The sequence below is a fragment of the Hippocampus zosterae genome, chromosome 16 (genome assembly GCF_025434085.1).
Source record: "Hippocampus zosterae strain Florida chromosome 16, ASM2543408v3, whole genome shotgun sequence".
Taxonomy (NCBI): Eukaryota; Metazoa; Chordata; class Actinopteri; order Syngnathiformes; family Syngnathidae; genus Hippocampus; species Hippocampus zosterae.
In genome coordinates this window covers 4,339,277-4,360,999 of record NC_067466.1, presented here as the reverse complement: position 1 = coordinate 4,360,999, position 21,723 = coordinate 4,339,277, and the positions used below count along the sequence as shown (strand labels likewise).

Sequence of the window (21,723 nt, the reverse complement as noted above, 5' to 3'; positions counted from 1 at the left end):
CTACCTATCCTTATGTGCATTGTATATTTTACATAATAATAATAATAATACATAATCCTGGGCGGCAGGGTGGTTGACTGGTTAGCACACCCACCTCACAGTGGCTGTTGTATAGGCTTCAATTCCGGCTCTGGCTTTCCTGTGTGGAGTTTGCATGTTCTCCCGATTCCTGCATGGGTTTTCTCCGGGCACTGCGGTTTCCTCCCACATTCCAAAAACGAAAACAGGTTAATGGAAGACTCCAATTTGTTCCGACGACAAGGTGCCCATGTGTGATTGTGGGCGCCAATGGTTGTTCATCTATTTGTGCCCTGCGACTGGCCAGCAACCAGTTCAAGGCATACCCTGCCTACTGACCAAAGACAGCTGGGATAGGCTCTAGCACCACCCGCGGCCCTCGTGAGGATAAGTAGAGCAGATAATGGATGGATGGAAATGCATTCATTCATTCATTCATTCATTCATTTTCCGATCCGCTTTACCCTCACAAAGCCTCATGGGGGTGCGGGAGCCTATCCCAGCTGTCTCCGGGCAGTAGGCGGGGGACACCCTGAACCGGTTGCCAGCCAATCGCAGGGCACACAGAGACGAAACAACCAAACCCCATTACACTAACACCTAGGGACAATTTGGAGTGTTTGGTTAGCCTGTCATGCATGTCACTTGTATTCTTTGGCATTTGACTCAGCATGACTCAGATTTGTTCTTGGTTTTGCTGTTCAGTGCTTTCTACCGTCTTTGTTACCGATTTGTTGTTTTACTGTTGTATATGTTAGTTGCTCCATGTACAGCACGTTGTATGCAGCGATGGCTGTTTGAAAGTGCTCTATAAATACTGTTGACTTGACTTGAGTTTTTGGAATGTGGGAGGAAACCGGACTACCTGGAGATAACCCACGCAGGCTCAGATAGAACATGCAAACTCCACACAGGGAGGCCAGAGCTGGAATTGAACACAATACCTCTGCACTGTGAGGTTGACGTGCTAACCACTGCACGTCATATAATTAATGTCCTGTCACAAATTATTTTTAAGAACAAAGGCCTTCTCTTGGAACTTTAAACTTGGTATATTTTACTGTCAGACACACATTATTGAAGATCAGATGATGAATGAGTGTAAAACGGTAAAACACCATGTAAGCATGCATGATTAACTACTGGATGAACAGTTTTATTCCATTACACGTCACAGTTGGGATTGACATGACAAGCTTTGCACGTGACTGGCTTGTTTGTTTGTTGTTTTTTTTATTTGGTAAGAACTTACCACTAATGTGACATTATAGCAAATAATCATTTTGAGGTCAGTGTGGCCCGTTCTGTCATTTTTTTTACACGTTTAATATTGAAGAATATGTACGTTCACTACTTCGACCATATTATTATCATACCTGTCAACTCATACGGTTTAGCCATAGTTCATACGGATTTTGTGGTGAATCTTACGTATATGGCCGTATCGCACAAATCATACGGATTATGACAATTTCCACCCCCCGCCCCCAAATGTGGTTCCTAGTTGGTTCCTAGTTGAAACCTGAGTGGTGAATGGCTATTTTTTTTCTGTGATTTCAATATTTGGAGTTGGTGAAAAAAGTAACGCAGGAATACAACTCTGAACACAGTAATGCCACTAAGTAGAATGATGATTAGACATTAACCAGACATTGTATTACGGAGATCTACAATAAATATAATTGAAAATTTCGTGTTTTTTTCTGACGTTATTTTGACATATAAAATGCTTTGGTATGTTATAAGGATTCTTTTGCTCTTTATAAGGATTTTTTTGGTAGTTTATACAGGTTGACGCTCCCAAAAGTTGACAGGTATGTATTATTGACAAACAAGGAGAACATGAGTATTCTCACTCAAACAGTTGCTTTTGACCGTCAGCTGCTACCATATAATTTGAACACGTTTCTAAATGTGTATATTTTCATAGTCATATTGTTTTCATATTTTTTTCATGGGGACCCTCCCCATTCGTTTTTCCGAGGAACATTTGAAAGCATCAGCGGCACTGTTATGTGTTGAGAAAATGGGGGAGCGGAGACAGAGCAGGAGGTGGGAGGGGCTTGCTATGTCTGACGTCATTTGCTGCGTGGAGGAGTATAGGCTGTGCTGTCAACCCTGTGTCAGTCTGATGAAGATTGGCATGCAGGTAAGCTGTCATTCATTTTCAATGTCAGTGCTTGTGAGCAGGACTTTACATACGAGCGGCCCTTTCCCCCTTTCCCCCCCTTCTTTACAAAAGGCAGGACATTGTTCATGGAGTCAAACAGGCAGCAAGGCCAGAGTGAGTGAGTGAGAGAGGGAGGGAGAGAGAGAGGAATAGAAAGAGGGAGGGGGAAGTCGTGGAGTGAAGGAAAAAAGAGGGAAAGGAGGGAACACGTATTCTTGTGCTGGAGGGACAGACCGCTGGATTTTTTCCACCTCCGTTTGGATTTAAATGTATCGGCGATTTTTGCGGCGAATGCACGCCGGACGTATTTTCGACGATTTTTCTTATTGTTTACCCAAAAATGTTATGGATATCCTATAGGTTCTCGGATGTTTGCAACGCAATTGTCGCTAAACAATTAAACAGTAGAACACATTCTTTGCAACCGAGTAACTGGACTGCAGTTGAACCTTTTGTGTCTTTATCACTTTAATAAAATGTAGTTAATCCATTACATTTCAAAATGTCAGTTTTCAAACGAAACGCTGAAATCACGATGTATAAAGCACGGATGCTATTGTCAGTAATACTTGGAATAGCTTATATCAAACAATTGACCAGTGACAAAAGAAACTAGGTAACAGTACTCAACTCAGATAGGAAAGTATTTTCTACGGTTCTATTGCCGAATCTTCCAAAACATGTACCATTTACCCCCCCCCCCCCCCCCCCCCCCCCTAAAAAAAGAGTCTCAACTGAAAACTCACGAAATAATACGACTTTGCTTTAGATGTTTGGATCATTTCTTGGGGGTTACTTATTTTTGAGTTGTATCCTTATAAATTTGTGCCAAGTAACGGTCTTTTTGTTTCCAGATTTTGTTAGTGGAACATTGTGTGAATTGTAATTTCTATCTATCTATCTATCTATCTATCTATCTATCTATCTATCTATCTATCTATCTATCTATCTATCTATCTATCTATGTATCTATCTATCTATCTATCTATCTATCTATCTATCTATCTATCTATCTATCTATCTATCTATCTATCTATCTATCTATCTATCTATATATCAGATGATATATCAGATGATAGATAGATGCACTGGATTGAAGTTTAAACAGAATAATAATTGATCCTCACGTTTAATCGGCCAGACTAAGAGAAATTCCCAAGAAAATGTACCTTCTTTGGCGGGATTAACCCTTTATATTCACAGAGACAGATTTTTGATCGTTCGGACACTCATCATTACTGTTTTGTCAGCCAAATATGATTGACTTGAAAGAGCCCGAGGATGGTTGACTACTTTCAAGACATAAACACTTTCTGATTGTCATTATGAATGTTCTTGCCAGTGAAAGTTTACAAGTCCCAGATTGACCTTGACCTGGTCGTCATTTGAACTAAAACCAAGTTCAATGATTTGTTTTTCTGTATTCTTGTCAGCTTTGAAGCATGCCCATTCATATGCTATATTAACCTCATAGATGACAAACATATGTATTGCTAGTCTTGATCACATCTCTTCCCAAAAAAAGTTAACTGCAAAGGAATTTGAAAATATATATCTTAAATGTATGCATATAGTCCTATTCAGTGGTAGAATGGGCAAGGTGCAACAACAATGGCCCTCCACAGTGAATACTTGCATCAGCCCTTTCTACATAAGCTTGATTAAATATGCCCTAGCCATTTATAGAGTAATCACAATTGCGATTTAGACCACTTAACTTCGACTGTCAGACACATTTGACATGTGCAGGGTTCTGAGTATTAAGTGTTACTGTTGTTGTTCCTACCCTTTTCCCAGCTGAAATAAAACTCTGGCACTGTACTGCACACAGTCATAGAAACACGGGTGAAAAAGAATCCCCACCAATCACCCATGGTGATGTTTTTTTCTTGGTTATAATGTGTCACCACTTTGAGACAATACAAATGGAGTGTGTTTTTGAACCATGCTGAGAATTTAATTGATGATTCGTGTCATTGGCCATGCATCCTGCAAGTATTCTGTCACTACTTACACATCTCTGTTCAAAAGGAGGAGCAACACTTTCCTGCAGATTTTTTGGTGAAAGGCAAAGTTTTTAATAGGTCTGTCGCTATTGAATATTCTTATAATCAATGATAGTGACCATGGGATGACCATTTCCCTTCTGATTACTGTTACAGAAATAACCAATTTGTGTTTTTTTGATTTTGTTTAGTGTTTGAAAACTAACAGTTAAATGACAATAAAGCAATTCAACCCAACAGGGATTGATCTTTTTCGCACCAACCTTTTTGAAACTAATTCCATTACTGTTTCGGTCATAAAAGAAGATGTTTGCAAATTTTCTTATTTTTGATTAAAGACAAGAAATAATCAGTCTGCTATCATGAATGACAACAAAAATCTGAGAATAATTACTCTTGAGTGGCTGAAATAAGGATTTGGAAAATTTCGAGTTGCGTAATGTCTTGAAACGATTCCTTCATCCATTCATTATCTGAACCACTTTATCCTGGCAATAGTTGGTTTGATAATTGGTTAGTTGTTGGTTAATCGATGAATACAGTCACCACTAATTCCTAGCAATGTGTTTTCCTCACATAAACTGGAGGTAATCACAACATACAGTTTGTTCAAAAGCAAAATGTTTGTATTTCAAAATGAAGAAAAGTGCCTGGAAAGCAAACACCCCGAAACATAAGAAATGTTTAATTTAAAAAATCAATATTGAATTTATCTAATTTTTCATGTTTGAATTATGCATCTTTTTAGCAGTTTCCTTTTCTGTAAATCAGGATGGAACAAAAAAAAGGATGTTTCGAATCATTCATAAGTCTTTTGTCTTCTTGGAATCCTCAGCAGAGCATGTTGAGTCCTCATCTAGGCCCGTGAGCGATGTGATGTCTTTAGTGCTATTATATTCAATAGTGCAGCAAACCTTTAAGTCGATTGTGTTGTTTTGTATGTTTTTTGCCCTGTCAGGGCTCTCACAGTTCATGCCCACTAGGCCCGCTTGCTCTCAATTGCTTTCAGGAGGCAGAGGCCTCTTTTTTACTGTCAGACAGTTTAGCTTCAAGACAGATTGTACACTTAGACTCGCCCATTCCGCAGTCAGGGTTGCATTGGTATGATACTAAGTAAGCCACCAGGAAGAAAGGTCGGAGAGATATGGATTGGCCTAATTTATGCTCCGGGCAGGTCAACAAGCTGCCATCAACTAGGAGGACATAATAATGTCATAAAAATACACGGTGTTAAGTCTGTTTTATATCCTCTTCATGAATATACACACCCCACTCAACGCAACTGAAACACTGGCCAATATTACACTTTTTCTTGCAAACGAAAATAATTTGTTTTTATTTCTCGGTTCCAAATGCAAATGTTTTGAAGTCTCAAATAAAGGAGTATAATAGAATATTATTATTTTTTAATTGGATCTTCAAAATCTGAAAAATCTCCTCTTGTCCTGCCTGTTAGTTCAGCTAAGCACATGTAAGTCAGCTTTGTAGAAATGCTCTTACCTATACAAATTAGGTTAGGTGTACTTGAGTGGGATCGACAAAAAGTGAACACCTCAGCATCGAGAAAGTCTTTCAAAGGTATTTAGACATGCCTTAAGGATACCACCCTTCCACATGAACACAATAGAATTGCAGTCCAATAATTATTCTGCAATTTTTCGCACACGCAAACCATTAGCATGACAGAAAATGTGCACCACCTATATACACTCTAATGTCCTCAGCATCCCGCCGAGTGGGAATGAGTTCTTTTGATGTCATTATTTTTGCAGTAAAAACAGTTAAGCTATTTCTAGACATCAGTCGTTATTCAAGGATCAAGCCCAAAATCAAATTAGCAACAACTTATTATATATTCCGCATTTAAAGACGCTGAACCTCATTGTACTTTTGGTTTGTATCTCCAGTGGAATGTAGATAATCCTCATAAATGAGGAGCGCTTCACACAGAGACACATGAAGCCTGGCAGGAAATCCTGAATTTATTATATTTGAGAATCCTGGTAACATCCGAAGTGGGTTAGGTTTAAAATATTTGATTTCAACAGAAGATCATTGCTTAGGAAATCTTGGCGAGCAGAACCGTACATTGCATTTGTGCTTCCCCCTCATGTCAATAAATAGTTTTGAAATGGTTTGAAAACCTAATATCACAATGATGGTGACCAAAAGTACCTCAATTATGATGTGATGAAAAGAAATGTAAGGAAACAATCCATGCATCTGAAGTGTAAGCAAATATAACATGAGCTACTCAATTCACTTTTTCACGAGTTTTTTTTTTGTTGTCAGAATCACTTAAAGAGAATAAAGTAGCAAAAAATAAACACAAAATGGACCAAAACTGTTCCTTGTTTACAACTTGAATAACAACGGCTGAACAAGCTGCAAGCATGGCACCAGCACACTGTTCTCATTCAAGTGGTGAAAAGAAGTGCTTGCTATCTATGCAAATACCCTAAATGTGTGGATGTAGTTGCTAACCACCACCACGCGAAACTGAAGAGATGCCTATTAAGTGTACTTTGTTTAACTGTTACATTATACAGTAGTTCCATCAGGATAATGACTTAACTATGGTGGGCGCATTAACAATAACACCTTGCTTCACGCTGTAAGCTGCCAGCGCTATTGCTAATCTCGTTGCGCTGCTGTGCACATCCTGAAATGGAATACAAAAGCGGAGGCAGCTTCAAAGTACCGTATTTTCACGACTATTCGACGCACCGTACGGTTGGGCGCAGTCTCATTAATGGGTGATATTTCTGTATTTTACACATACACAGGACGCACTGCACTAATGGGCGAAATTTTACAGTGGTAAAACATACGCTTAAACATATGGCATGCATGCATGCTAACACGTTTGCTAACACGTTAGCTTGAAGCATACACTGAAGCTCAAAGCTAAAACACGTTTTTATCCAGTTCGGGTGTATTTTATTTACAAGGTACTCACGTTTTTTGCTCAATCATCACTCAGAAAGCCATCAAAGTCGTCATCTTCTGTGTCCGAATTGAACAATTGTGCAAGTATCGGTAATCCATCCAAACCGCCGGGTTCCCTCTCGTTGTCAGAGTCACTCTCGTCGTCATGTGGCTCCACAGAAATGATGCCGGCTTTGCCAAAAGCTCGAACAACTGTACTAGCAGATACGTTCGTCCAAGCAGCCACAATCCATTCACAGATTGTGGCGTAACTACAATCTGTGATAGTTACGCTGCCTCCCACTCTTCGTGAAGCTGTGTTCGCCATCGATCATCCATTTTTCCCATGCCGCTCGCAACTTCACTTTGAACGCCCGGTTGATGCCGATGTCCAGTGGTTGGAATTCATTTTCGGGGGTTCTTGGAAACCAAAATCGAAGTTGTTTTGCAATAATGCACATACTCACATTTTATACAGGCGCTGGTACCTGCTAGAAGCGTGCCTTTAGCGTCCACTTACACGCCCACCCTTCACTCATTGCCGGACCCACACCCTGCGTGCCTGTCCTCACTCACGTCCACCTCTCTTCATATATTTACATATATGTGCACGGACGCGCTTCACTGATTGGCCGACCTCTTCTCCGCATGCGTGCGTGTCGTCACTTACGTACACATTTTCTCTCTCCATAATTTACATATAAGTGCATGGACGCGCTTCACTGATTGGCCGACCTCTTCTCCGCACTTCACTGATTGGCCGACCTCTTCTCCGCATGCGTGCTTGTCGTCACTCGCGTACACATTTTCTCTCTCTCCATAATTTACATATAAGTGCACGGACGCGCTTCACTGATTGGTCGACCTCACTTCCGCCTTTTCTCTATATAAACAGCGTGTCGGGTCTCAGCCAGATTTTGGAACTCAGCTCATCCTGTCCAGTTTGGAGAAAATTTTAGACTTTTAATGGCGCCTTATAGTCGTGAAAATACGGTAGTTAAAATAACTACAAGCAGTGCAGTGCAGTATGGTATTGAGTTTTTTTCTCCCACAAGGTTTACTGTTAAACTGTAAACCGATTTAATCCCGAATGGACATGCAGTTGGGTGCTTAACACATTTATAAATACACAGGTCATCAAAAACGAAAGGACTCCATACCGCATTATGATGTGCTTTCACGCGGACTCTTTTCAATGAGCTTTTGCCATTTCACCGTTTTGAAAAGGAACTTTGAATTTCACTTTTTTTTTAATACCAACACATAGTACCACATTTGGCCCGAAATATGATACCAGAGGTCCCAGGTTAGTCCCAAGACTTGAATTTCACATATTTACAAGGTCATTTTGGACATGGTAAAAAGAACAGAGACTTCAACAATAAAATGTTCAACATGGTAGTTTTGCGTTGGTGATTTTTAGTAGGTGAATAAAAATAACAACTAAATGTTGACGTCAACAATTTTTTTAATGAATTGTGATTTCAATCTCAATCAAAAATATTTGTGATTATAATTTCCGTAATCGCCCAGCCTTATACCCAAATGTTATCCGTCTCCAGCAGAAAATAAAGAGTTGACATCACGATTCCAATACTTTTGGTGGGGCGTGTTTGAGTATACAGTGCACTCCGCTTAATAGAACACCGGTTAATAGAGTAATCCGCTTAATAGAGCAAAAGGCTCTGGAACGGATTTGCCTAATGCAATTTCCTATAAAGATACTCCGCTTAGTAGAACAGATCTCCGCTTAATAGAACAGGCCGTAAGCAATGAACATTGTAAACTAGTGGTTTTCGAAGTGTAGCTATCGCGATACTGTACCACTATCGCGAGAAAACGCGGTAGTTCTAGCCGTATACAGTAACAGGTAGCACGCGTCACTCCACACATAGACACACGCACGTCACAATGGCTTCAACTTCATTCAAGAGACGAGAGAGAGACGAAGTGTAGCTATCGCGATACTGTACCACTATCGCGAGAAAACGCGGTAGTTCTAGCCGTATACAGTAACAGGTAGCATGCGTCACTCCACACATAGACACACGCACGTCACAATGGCTTCAACTTCATTCAAGAGACGAGGGCTGTCACCTGCGGATAAGAAGGACATACTCACACGATACGATGCATTGCCGGATTCTCAGAAGGTACGCCCGCGGTTTCCAGGACTTCCCTCTTATCCAGCGCATTGAGAGGGAAGTCAACCGCAAAATTACGGACTCCTGTTTCCAGACAAAAGTAACGAAAATTTTCTCGTGATTTGAGATGTTTGACTGAAGTTGATTAAAGTTGTTGTTTTGTTGTTTTGTTGTTTGATTAAAGATATGGACGTCCACAGTCGAAATATCTCTTCTAACTCGTCAGCAGGGGTTTTTCTGCGTGCATAACTTGGTCGTCGACGTGTCTGAAGGTGTACCTAATAAAGTGTCTCCGGTTAATAGAAACTCCGCTTAGTAGAACAGAAGCGCTTCGGCCCAATGGTGTTCTAATAAGCGGAGTGCACTGTATTGGCTGTGTTCACGGCGTGTTTCAGCTATTTTCACGTCAGCTCTTCTTCCTAAATCCAAATGAAAATGTGTGTGGCAGTGCTTTGTTCCGTTTGCGAGCATATTTTTCTTTGTCTTAAACCTCTGTTTTATAAATTGCAGGCACAGTGGTATCCGTTTCTCACCACTGCCGCAGTCCTTCCAGCAGGGTCTTTGTGTGTGTCTCCACTGTTACTTTTATGGCAAAGTTAACATAGTCAACAGAAGTTAGAAACTCATTAAATGAATGTCTTTTTATAATCACTTCACTAAGTTGTTTATTTATTTTTGTCTCCTGGGGACATCAACATCTACGGTATAGTTATTTGAAGATGAGTCGCAGCAAAGAAGGTAACTGCTCAGGGCATGTGATCATGCTTGGAAGGCATGCTGTTTTGATGAAGAGATCACATCCTGAAAGAAATTCTGGTAGGTTGCTTTTTGAAAGAATTGTGCTTAGATACCATTTTGACCTTCATGGCTGGATAGTAGCTCAATTTCCCAGAGCTCACAGTGCAGAGGTGCAGGGTGCGATTCCAGCTCCCGCCTCCCTGTATGGAGTCTGCATGTTATCCCCTTGTCTGTGTGGGTTTTCTCCGGGTACTCCGGTTTCCTCCCACATTCCAAAAACATGTATGGCAGATTAATGGAACCCTCTAAATTGTCCCCAGGTGTGAGTGTGAGCGCAGATGGTTGTTCATCTTTCTGTGTCCTATGATTGGCTGGAAACCAGTTGAGGGTGTCTCCCGAAGACAGCTGGAATAGGCTCCACATCCCCTGCGACCCTTGTAAGGATAAAGCGGATCGGAAAATGGATGGATGCTCTGTAAAATCCTTTGTTAGAGCTGCAACTCATGTGATAGTGCTTTATAAATAATGACGTTTATCTTTTGATAAATTAGTTGAGGCTGAAACAGGAGTAGATTTGTAGGTTTGAGCCATTTTGAAACAGCAAAACCTTTGAGGTTTCAGTAACTCAAAATCATTCCTAACAATGCACAGAATTGTATGATTTTTAAATATTTCATGTACTTGTATTGATAATGGCCACACCTAGTTGTTGCTGCTAAAGCTTAGCGAATGAAGTATGGTAAATTCCCACTCCAATCCTCTCTGGAACCAGAAATCAAAAGTGTGTCCTGTCCGTCAAATCTCAAATCATGAATGTCTGACTTGTCTTTTCCGATCAATGTGTGCGTCTTGACGTCTTTGTGTTTTCAGACTCCAAAAAGATCCTTGTGAATAGTTTTGCATTTCGGTGAAACAACAGCATAGTTGATTTCTTTGTTTTACTAACGCTACCCCAACATAACTGATTCTAATCATGTGAGTGATTCACAAATGACATACCAATTCTCTTTGAGCTCTACTTTCGTAGATGTAGCAACTGTGCTCGAGCGTAAAAACTGGTGCCTCTTGATATTCCTGCGCTAGCCTCATTTGGTTCATTTCTTTGTGTGACGCTGAGCATTCTGGTGTACTGAGGGTTCATCCTTCGACATGCGCTCAGCTCATGGGACATTTTAATGTTATACATTTTTACGTTCCGAACGATCGTTCGTAGGGTGAATTCGTTCGTAAGTTGCTTCAGTGCTATGTTTTGTATGGAATGTACTGTATGTTTAAGGCTTTTATAAGTATGTTTAAGGTTTATATAAGTATAATAAAATATATATATATATATAATAATAATTATATAATAAATATAAAATGAAGTGTAACTTACTTTTGGAAGATGTACTCTAAGGCTTAAGGAGATGGGTTGACGAGTATCTTCCTGGAGGGTGTAGTAGAAACTGGCCGAAAGATGCGACCTAACGACGATTGCACAGTTTTCTTCTTTTTCTCATCATAAATGATGCAGTAGCACTGTATGGCATCATTCGTTTGATTTGCAACCTTTGTGCAACGTTCAATATTTGGGTCTTGCTGCTCGAAGAGTGCGATGGCTTTATCTACGAGCGAAAACCCCTCGGTCAAGAGTTCCGTCTCAAATTTCTTCATGGGGTTAGGCTTTTCCTCCTCTTCCTCCTACTCTCACAGCACCTCACGTTGGTATTAGCGGCGGAAAGAAGCACTACTCGGAAAAGGGCGCACAATACATCTAATTTACAGCATCTCTGTCCGAACATTTTTCGACATACCCGCAAAAATGTTTGTATGTACCGTTGTTCGTAACTCGAATGTTGGTAAGTCGGGGAGCGTCTGTATATTAATCTTAAAGGTCGCACGGTGGTCTTCTGATATGCACATTGGTTTCACAGTGCAGAGGTGCATGGTTCAATTTCGGCTCCAGCCTTCCTGTGTCGGGTTTGCATATTATCCCCGTGCCTGCATGGGTTTTCTCTGGGTCGTCTGGTTTCCTCCCACATTCCAAAAACATTCATGGCAGTCCTTAGGTGTGATTGTGAACATGAATGGTTGTTTGTCTATGTGTGCCCTGCGATTGGCTGACAACCAGTTCAGGGTGTACCCCGCCTACTGCACCAAAACAGCCGCGATAGGCTACACCATGCCCACGACGCTTGTGAGGCTAAGATTGTTAGAAAATGGATGGATGAAAATTAATCCTAACTTTACCCACGCTGCAATGTCTATTGTAGGTTTTGGTGCAGGTTGTCTCACGTCATTTGCGCAAATATGATTGGGCACAGGAAGACAGATTCTAAGCTCCGCAGACATGTGTAGTGAATGTAATTGCATTGCATTCATAAGTGTGACAACTGCATGCGTTGAACCCTCTGAATCTGCATAGAGTGTCAGTCCACTAAATACATTATTATTATCATGACTGTATATATATTTTAAAATCATCCCACTTTGCTGTGGTACAGCTCCAAGGGGTCAAAGGGGGCGGAGGACTGTGTAGTCACACACGATTGGGGTAGAATGTGGTCTCATAGTGACCACTTCACAGATCTGTGATTTACCTCACCAACTTTACATCATCCACCTGGGGAGGTCTCCTTGCAGCTCCTTATAAACATATTTTATGATCCTCAACCTCCTGCTGGACACATTTTTTTTCTTATACCATGTCAAGCACTATCAGCCTCTCAGGTCTTCGCCTCTCACTTTCAGTATTTAACCATTTCAGGGACAGTGGTTACAACAGTGGACAGCTTATCCTGTTATCTACTTAGAGGGTGCATGAAAGAGTTAAAGAGAGCCACTTTCAATTACAGCCATTTTTAAATGTGCCAGCTTGCACGTATCTGCAAATCACAAAAACAAACAAACAAAAAAACCCACACACTGTAACCTGGCTCCGCACATTTTTAGAAAGATCGCTTCACTAGACGTGCAGTGCGCACGAAAATGTGAAGGTGTGACCAATAAATACAACAAAATAATAAAATATGACCTGCATGAAAACTATGGTGTTTTCAAAGCATAAAAATAAACACGAATTGGGAAAAAAAGGAACGTCCTATCTGGCCAATACTCTCTGGTCGCTGTGGTAATGTTTAAACCTGCCTTCAAAATAAGATACAAAGTGCATGAAAAATACGACTCACCATCGCCGCATATTATGCAGCGTGGGCTTGATGCATGGGAATCTCCTGTTGAGATAAATCCGGATTTTAAATAGGACTCCGGATATTGTCAATTAAACATAGCTTTCTTTTTGTTGAAGTCATATTTTCCTCTTCTGTCTCCTGGCATGGCCTTTTCCCCTTCCCAAAGAAACGTTCCAAAGACGTTAGTTTTTTACTCGTTTTGCTAGCTCCCGGATTTCATTTCAGCCGTCGTGTGACCGAAAAGTGCGCCTTGACCTGCATCAAGGGTGAGATACTGTCACTACGATCGCGCGGGCATCTTAGCGAAAAAATGTTGTCTACCCACAAGCATTGCAATAAAATTGTTAGTTATTTAGTAGAGCTAAACATCTCTTTATTTTCACGATAAGCAATGAAGATGAACAAAAAGTTGAACCAAGCAACAACACTTTTGTGGGCCAAAGGCCCACCTTACCAGCCTTCCGCAGGAACTAGCTGATGAGCCGCCCGGAGGGCGGCGAACCACCACCTTACTAGCCTTCCGCAGGAACTAGCTGATGAGCCGCCCGGAGGGCGTCGAACCAGCTAGTTATAATAATAATGCATTTTATTTAAAAGCGCCTTTCATGCCACCCAAGGACACTGTACAAACAATAAGAAAATACAATGTAAAAATTTGTAAACGAGATGCTATATAAAAACAGGACATAAAATCATAAAAACATAGGAAATGGAAGAGCTATGTGTTGTAGGCAATCCTGAACAGGTGTTTTTAGTCGGGACTTGAAAGTGGAAAGAGGTGTGCAGTTTTGGAGGTCCGGAGGTAGGTTGTTACACAGCTTTGGAGCAGCGTGACTGAAGGCTCTGGCTCCCATGGTGATCAGTCGAGCAGGGGGCACTGACAGGCGGAGGGAGGACGAGGATCTGAGGGAGCGAGAGGGGATATGCACCTGGAGAAGGTCAGATAGGTAAGGAGGGGCCAGGTTGTGGATGGCCATATATGTATATAGAAGCAGTTTGTAGTTGATTCGATGTTGAACAGGGAGCCAGTGGAGCTGTTGGAGAACGGGGGTATGTGCTGGTGGGAAGATGTTTTTGTGATGATACGAGCAGAGGCGTTCTGAACCAGCTGGATTTTATGAAGGGACTTTTGAGGTAGACCGAAGAGGAGAGCGTTGCAGTAATCAAGGGGGGATTTGACAAGACTGTGGACAAGGATAGCAGTGGTGCGGGGGGTGAGGGAAGGGCGAAGTCTGGTAATATTGCGGAGGTGGAAATAAGCAGTGCGGGTGATGGTGTTGATATGTGAGTGGAAGGTGAGCATACTATCCAGGATGACACCCAGACTCTTAACCTGGGGGGAGGGGGACACGAGGGAACTGTCAATGTTGAAGGAAAAACTGTTTACTTTGGATAAAGTGGGTTTGGTGCCAAGAAGGAGCACTTCAGTTTTATTAGCATTTAATTTAAGAAAGTTTGTTGTGAACCATGTTTTGAGTTCGGAGAGGCAAGAGGTGAGGGAGGCGGGTGGGTGTATGGAGTTTGGCTTGCAGGAGAGGTAGAGCTGGGTGTCATCAGCAAAGCAGTGAAAGTGGATGTTAAATTTGCGGAGGATATGGCCAAGAGGCAGGAGGTAGATGATGAAGAGAAGTGCACCTAGGACAGATCCCTGTGGTACACCTGTGGTGACTGGGGAGGCCTTTGAGGTGAATGATTTGAGCTGGACAAACTGTGTGCGGCCAGTGAGGTAGGAGTGGAACCAACTGAGGGGAGAGTGAGAGAGACCAATGGAGGAGAGTCTATTGAGGAGGATAGGGTGAGAAATTGTGTCAAAGGCAGCGCTCAAGTCTAAGAGGATGAGGATGGAGACTAAACCGGAGTCAGATGCTATGAGGAGATCATTTACAATACGGATTAGGGCAGTCTCTGTGCTGTGGCGGGGGCGGAAAGCGGACTGAAAGGGTTCATAGAGAGAGTGAAGGGACAGGTGGGAGTGGAGTTGAGCAGCAACAGTTTTTTCACGGATTTTTGAGATAAATGGAAGGTTGGAGATGGGGCGGAGGTTATCAAAGTTGTTGGGGTCAGAGCTATGTTTTTTCAGTGTGGGGGTGATAGCAGCGGTTTTGAGGAGTGATGGGACAATACCAGAAGAGAGTGAGGAGTGGATAATAGCAGATCTGTGACGAAGCACAGAAGGAAGGCAGGATTTAACAAGGGATGAAGGGAGGGGATCAAGCTGGCAAGTGGTGGGCTTGGATTTGAGTATGAGGTTGGATAATTCAGCAGTCGTTGGTAGAACAAAACTGGAGAAAAAATGACAAGGAGAAGAAGTTTCAGATGGGGGGGGGGGAGCAGGCAGGTTGTGATGGAGTTGGTGAATGATCTTGAGGATTTTGTGGTTGAAGTGTTCCATTATGGAGTTGCAGGTTGCTGTGGAGTACAGGTGGAGGGGGAGAGAGTTTGGTGGCCGGAGGAGTTTGTTCATAACGGAGAAGAGAGATCTTGAATTTCCTTCGTTGGAGAGGATGAGGCCAGAGTAGTAGCTGGATTTGGTTTGTGCAATTTGGTCCTTGTATTTAGTGATATGGGTAGTGTACATGTCCTTATGGATGGTGAGACCGGTTTTCTTATAGAGTCGCTCAAGTTGGCGTTTTTTTTATTTCAATGATCGAAGAGCGGGTGTAAACCAGGGGGCAGATGTAGAGAATGAAGCAATCCTGGTCTTCAGGGGGGCGAGAGAACCTGGCTAAATACAATGCAGGGCGGTGGAGTGAAGAGCTTTCTTCCCATCTGATGTCAACAGAGCAGAAGTGACTAATCATCGCCTTAATGGCAGTGAATAAGCTACACTTCTGTCAGTGATGTTATCCTGAAAAGGAGGATGGAAGAAAGACGGACAAGCTATGCGGCCTCAGCATTGGCAACACCTTTTTTGAGCACAAGCGGATCCACAAAGTAACCTGGATTTCATCTGGTGGCGGGACCCGAAACGAACTGGACTACATCTGCATCAACACAAGGTGGCGCTCGTCATTGCTCGATGTTCGCTCCTACAGAAGTGCAGATGTGGGTTCAGACCACTTCAATGTGGTGAGTAAAATCAAGCTGAAGGTGAAAAAGGTGCAGCCCAAGAGACCTTTCGCGGTGGACAAGCTAAAGAATAAAAACTTCTCCGAAAGCTTCTGTGAGGAATTGAGTAGGAAGCTCAAGGTATCACAACACCTTGCAAACATTGAGGACCAGTGGATTATGTTCTCTTGTGCCATTGCTGACACTGCAGAAGCAGTTATAGGCAGAAAGACGGGTACCAACAAAGAGAGATGGATAACAGACGACACCTGGAAGTTGATTGATGAAAGGAAAGTGGCTAAGATAAAAAGAGAACAAAAGAGGAGGCTCCGGAGCTGGAGGATGGAAGACGAGAGTACAGACACTTGGACAGGGCAGTGAAGAAGAGTTGCAGGAAGGATAAAAGACAGTGGCTAGAAGAGAAAACAAGAGAGGCACAGGAAGCAGCAGAGAACAACGACACGACGACCCTATGCAAGATCGTGCGGGAGCTAACCAACTCCAGGAGCAGCTCTAGCGTGCCAATCAGGAGCAAGGACACTTCTAAGCGACGAGGAGCAAGAAGCAAGATGGCTGGAACACTTCAGGGAGGTTCTCAACCAACCAATGCCTCCCGTGCTCTTCAATTTCGATCAAGAGACACCAGCTCCAGCTCTAAATATTATATTGAAAGAAATATCCGAGACTGAGGTTGCCAGAGCAATCAAGGGCCTTAAGAACAACAAGGCGCCGGGACTCGATGAGATAGCTGCCGAGCTGTTGAAACATGGCCAAGATGCTGTTGTGGAGAGCCTTACCCACCTGTTCAACCTGATTTGGCCTGCTGAAGAGGTTCCTGCCGACTGCAGACGTGGGGTCATTGTCACGCTCCCCAAGAAGGGAAGCCTCGCAGACTGCAATAACTGGCGGGGCATTACGCTGCTGTCAATTCCCAGCAAGGTATTCTGCAGTGTTCTGCTACATCGCCTTAAAGATGAAGTGGATAACATCTTGAGGGAAGAGCAAGCCGGTTTCAGGAAGGGAAGGTCTTGCGCCAAACAGATCTTTACCCTTCGAAACATCATAGAGCAGTGCCAAGAACTTCAGATACCACTCATGATCAACTATATCGATTTCAAGAAAGCCTTCGACAGCATCCACCGGGAGTCACTGTGGCAGATCGTCCAGCTGTATGGTGTACCCCTCAAGTACATCAACATCTTCAGGTCATTGTACCACAACTCAACCTGTTATGTCAAAACCAACAGTGGCACAACTGATGATTTTGACATTGTCACTGGTGTAAGACAGGGTTGCATTCTTTCACCCCTACTCTTCATTATCATAATCGACTTTGTGATGAGGAAGTCCATCACAGGAGCAAAAGTTGGTATCAAGTGGGGAGGGAGCAGACTAGCTGACCTGGAATTTGCAGATGATTTGGCCCTGTTAAGTCACACCCAGCCCGCACTCCAGGAGTTTACCAATATTCTGTATGAGCACGGAGTTAAGGTCGGTTTGCGAATTAGCCAGGAAAAGACCAAGGCCATGGCCGTCGGACAGCACCAACACCTTCAACCACTCACTCTACACCAACATGACATAGAGTACATTGACAGCTTCACATATCTTGGGAGTAACATCTCAAATACAGGTAGTGTGGAGAAAGACGTCAACAGTAGACTTGGTAAAGCTGCGGGAGTGTTCCAACGCCTCCGCAACATCTGGTCATCGAAAGCCATCACTACGACCACCAAGCTACGCCTCTATATGTCAGTGGTTATCCCAACAGCGACTTACGCCTGTGAGACATGGATGAAGACAGCCAACATAACCAACAAGTTAGATGTCTTCCATCGGCGTTGCCTGAGATCCATCCTGAGGATCTCATGGAGAGACCACATCACCAACGAGGAGGTGATGAAGAAGGCAGGAATGGCTGAACTGTCAGACATTGTCTCTGAAAGGAGAAGGAAAATGATCGGCCACGTACTCCGACTGCCAAGAGAGAGACCGGCAAGTGTGGCCATGGACTGGATGCCAGAGGGTGGAAAGAGGAAGAGAGGTAGGCCAAAGAAGACGTGGAGACAGACTGCCAAAGAAAGACCTCAGTGAGATGGGTGTCAGCTGACATGGAGCAAGAAGGGTTGCCAGTGACCGGACCAAATGGAGGAAACTCGTCGCCCAATGTTCCAAATAGGAACGGGCGGAACTAACTAACTAACTCCGGTTTCCTATCCAAATTTCAAAAACCTGTGTGGCAGGTTGATTGGACGCTCCAAAATTGTGCCTAGGTGGGATTGTGAGCACGAATGGTTGTGTGTACCTTGCCTACTGCACGAAGACAGTTGGGACAGGGTCTAGCGACCCTTTTGAGAATAAACGGATTTAAAAATGAATGGATGGGTGGTTCACACAAGACACAGTTTGGTGCTCGTTTTTTGATTCAGTTTGGTGTGCGTTGACTGAAAAATGTATATAATATTGATAAATGTGAAAATGCATAGTCACAGCATTATTTTTAATTATTATTTAAACTATACTTGTTTTTCTTCTCCTTCATGGATGCCAAGAGTCTTGAGTTTGATGGCAAAATATATATTCAACCTGCATATCCAACTGTTGCCATTAATACAACAGCATATGTCACTGTTCCCCTCAAATACATCAGCTTTGTGTCCAACTACAGAATTTAAAATTTTAAATAAGTACTAAACTGGCGGCTCAGTGGTTAACGCGCCGATCTCACAGTGCAGAGGTTGTGGGTTCAATCCCCACTCCGGCCTCCGTGTGGAGTTTGCATGTTCTCCCGGTGCCTGCTTGGGTTTTCTCCAGGTACTCCGGTTTCCTCCCACATTCAAAAAACATGCATGGCAGGCTGGTTGAACACTCTAAATTGTCCCTATTTGTAAGCGAGTGCGCGGATGACTGTATATCTGTATGCACTGCGATTGGCTGGCAACCAGATCAGGGTGTCCCCTGCCTACTGCCCGATGACGGCTGGGATAGGCTCCAGCACCCCCCGCAACCCGTGTGAGGATGAAGCGGATCGGAAAATGAATGAATAAGTACTAAGTACTTCTTCATGCTACCACTATTTTTATTTTTATTCTTAGGTGACAGGGGTTCACTTTGGCCTGAGGAGTCAAGTTCAGCTTTTGCTTCAATGATATTTGGCGCCATCTAGTGTCGTGAATGGTTATAAGATCTAGACCCCGAATATAAGACGACCCCCACTTTTTCAGTCTTATTTCAACGCAAAAAAAACACCGTCTTATATTCGGGCCAATACGATCATCAGGCTTAAGTTTGGTCAATGAAAATGAACTGAGAAAATCTCATTACCACAGTAGATTCATGAATTAATAAGGGGTTCTAGTACTTTTTCTCACAGGGTCAGGTAGTTTTGAATATTTTTTTCCCCCTTAATAAATTAAATCACCGTTTTAAAAATGGCATTTCACCTTTTTTTTTGGTCTGATCTTTACAATTGTCAGGATCTGAAACATTCGTTTGCTAAAAAATAGACTTTTAGAAGTCGGCAAATGCTCTTCCAAAAACATGCTCTTTTTCAAAGTATGAGTGTGTTCGCTGGAGCTGCACGCCCATCTCGACTGGCTGATGAAGCTTTGGCTATGTACGTTACTTTTGTAATTAAAGTGTCCAAAATTTTTCAATGGATTTCAATCACCTTCACAAGTCTGAAGAAAACTCCATGCTCGTTGATTTGCAGCCAGCCTCATACTTCAGTGAATCACGCCCCTTTGGTGGTTTGCACAAATTGCCAAGTTATGCATGGTGGATGCGTCGGAGGACTGGAGGGTAGAATCTGTCAATGAAAGGTGCGCAAGCCCAGATGTGTAAAATACGGCTCACACGCTAATGGGAGAGTATGGGCGCTGAGCGCACAGCCAACACGTTTGTTTTTATTTCAAGTTTTTCATTTGAGTTGGCATATTCCAATCCACCTCACAGTGCAGAGGTGCAGGTTTCGATTTCGGCTCCAGCCTTCCTGTGTGGAGTTTGCATGTTCTCCTTGTGGGTTTTCTCCGGGTCCACCAGTTTCCTCCCACGTTCCAAAAACATGCATGGCAGGTTAATGGAACACACTAAATTGTCCCTAGGTATAAGTGTGAGCGTGGATGATTGTTTGTCAGTATGTGCCCTGCGATTGGCTGGCAACCGGTTCGTGGTGTCCCCCACCTACTGCCCGAAGACAGCTGGGTTAGGCACCAGCAATCCCTGCAACCCTTGTGAGGATAATGCAGATTGGAAAATCAATGATTTGATATTCCAATCCATCTGCCAATGTTTTTTATTTTTTAATTGCCATGACATGATTGATTCTTACCTGAGCGAATAAGAGAAACTGATACCATCTGTTGATCAATGTGAGAAAGCAAAAGTCCATTCAGGGCCTTGGCATCAACAGGGGTTGTTAAAGGTCTCAGAGCAATCTCCATTTGTTCCACCACATGACAATCTATTATGTTTTCGTCAGCCCTGGACTCTACAAGAGCAGAGAGAGGTAATGACAGTATTTAGAACAGAGGGTTGCAGAATGTTGAAAGCTGAGAGTGGAGCAACGAGATGTACGGCTCACGAATATCACCTTCATTATCAGTGATCCTGCATTATACCGCTGTTTGGGGCAACTATCAATGTAATGGCTGCTTTCTGTACAATAAAAACAATTGAATTGTGCCTGCGCTGCTGTTTCCCGACTGACAGATGAGCAACTCTTAGCTCCATTTGTTCGCAGCATTGTGGGGCAGAGTTGTGACAGTCTTGCACTAGAAAGGAGACTTTGAACGGACATGTTCTTGAGAAAGTGGAGGGATAGGCCGAGTATGTTTTTCTTTTAAAATGATGCTCGATCTGATGCTCATGGAGATGGCAATGAAGTTTAATAGCGAGATTAATTAATTGATCGGAACTTGCTGACTCATCTTTGTAAGACAACTTCAATTTGATGGAGTCATTTAAAGCCCAGTGGGGAGAAAAAACTCTTTGGAGCACTTTGTCACTAAATTGACTCTTGACTGCTAGCATTGTTGAAGTTCGAGATAATTCTGTCACACTGAGTGCCTCGGCCAAGCTACATGACCCTTAGCTGTCTCCCTCCCATGGAGCGGGTGATAAAGAAAAACCTCTCTCATCTCCTCCATGAGGATAATATATGATGCGGAACCAGGTACTGTGTCTCTCCCTCTGCTGTGGCCTAAAATTGCTCAGATCCTTGAACGCAGCCAAGAAGGCAAGACATTTTTTGCTTGGTTCGTCGAATATGATGAAGGATGTTGACTGAACACTTGCAAGCACTCAAGTAAAAACACATGGCAGGGCCTCATGATAAAGAAAAAATAAAATATTTGTCAATAAAGTTGTTTTCAATTCAATTCAAGAACCGGCGCTGATAAAAACGGTTCCTTTAATAGACAGAGAAGGTTTTGTACGGCGGTAGAGGTGAGTGCTGACACGGAATTTCCAAGAGTATGCAAAGAAAGTGTTGATTTTGAATG

General features: G+C 42.8%; 2 protein-coding genes across 2 annotated transcripts in view; one reads left to right on the top strand and one right to left on the bottom strand.

The window, feature by feature from the left end:
- Window positions 1-21,723, bottom strand: part of LOC127587804 (uncharacterized) — a 265,695-nt gene that overhangs the window by 157,197 nt on the left and 86,775 nt on the right. The gene's annotated exons all lie outside the window — the stretch shown is intronic.
- The window catches only part of pknox2 (pbx/knotted 1 homeobox 2), a 135,789-nt gene continuing 116,100 nt past the window's right edge, over window positions 2,035-21,723 (top strand). The window contains exon 1 of the mRNA XM_052047667.1: window positions 2,035-2,167. The gene's annotated coding sequence lies outside the window, so the exon portion shown is untranslated. The remainder of the gene's footprint in view (window positions 2,168-21,723) is intronic.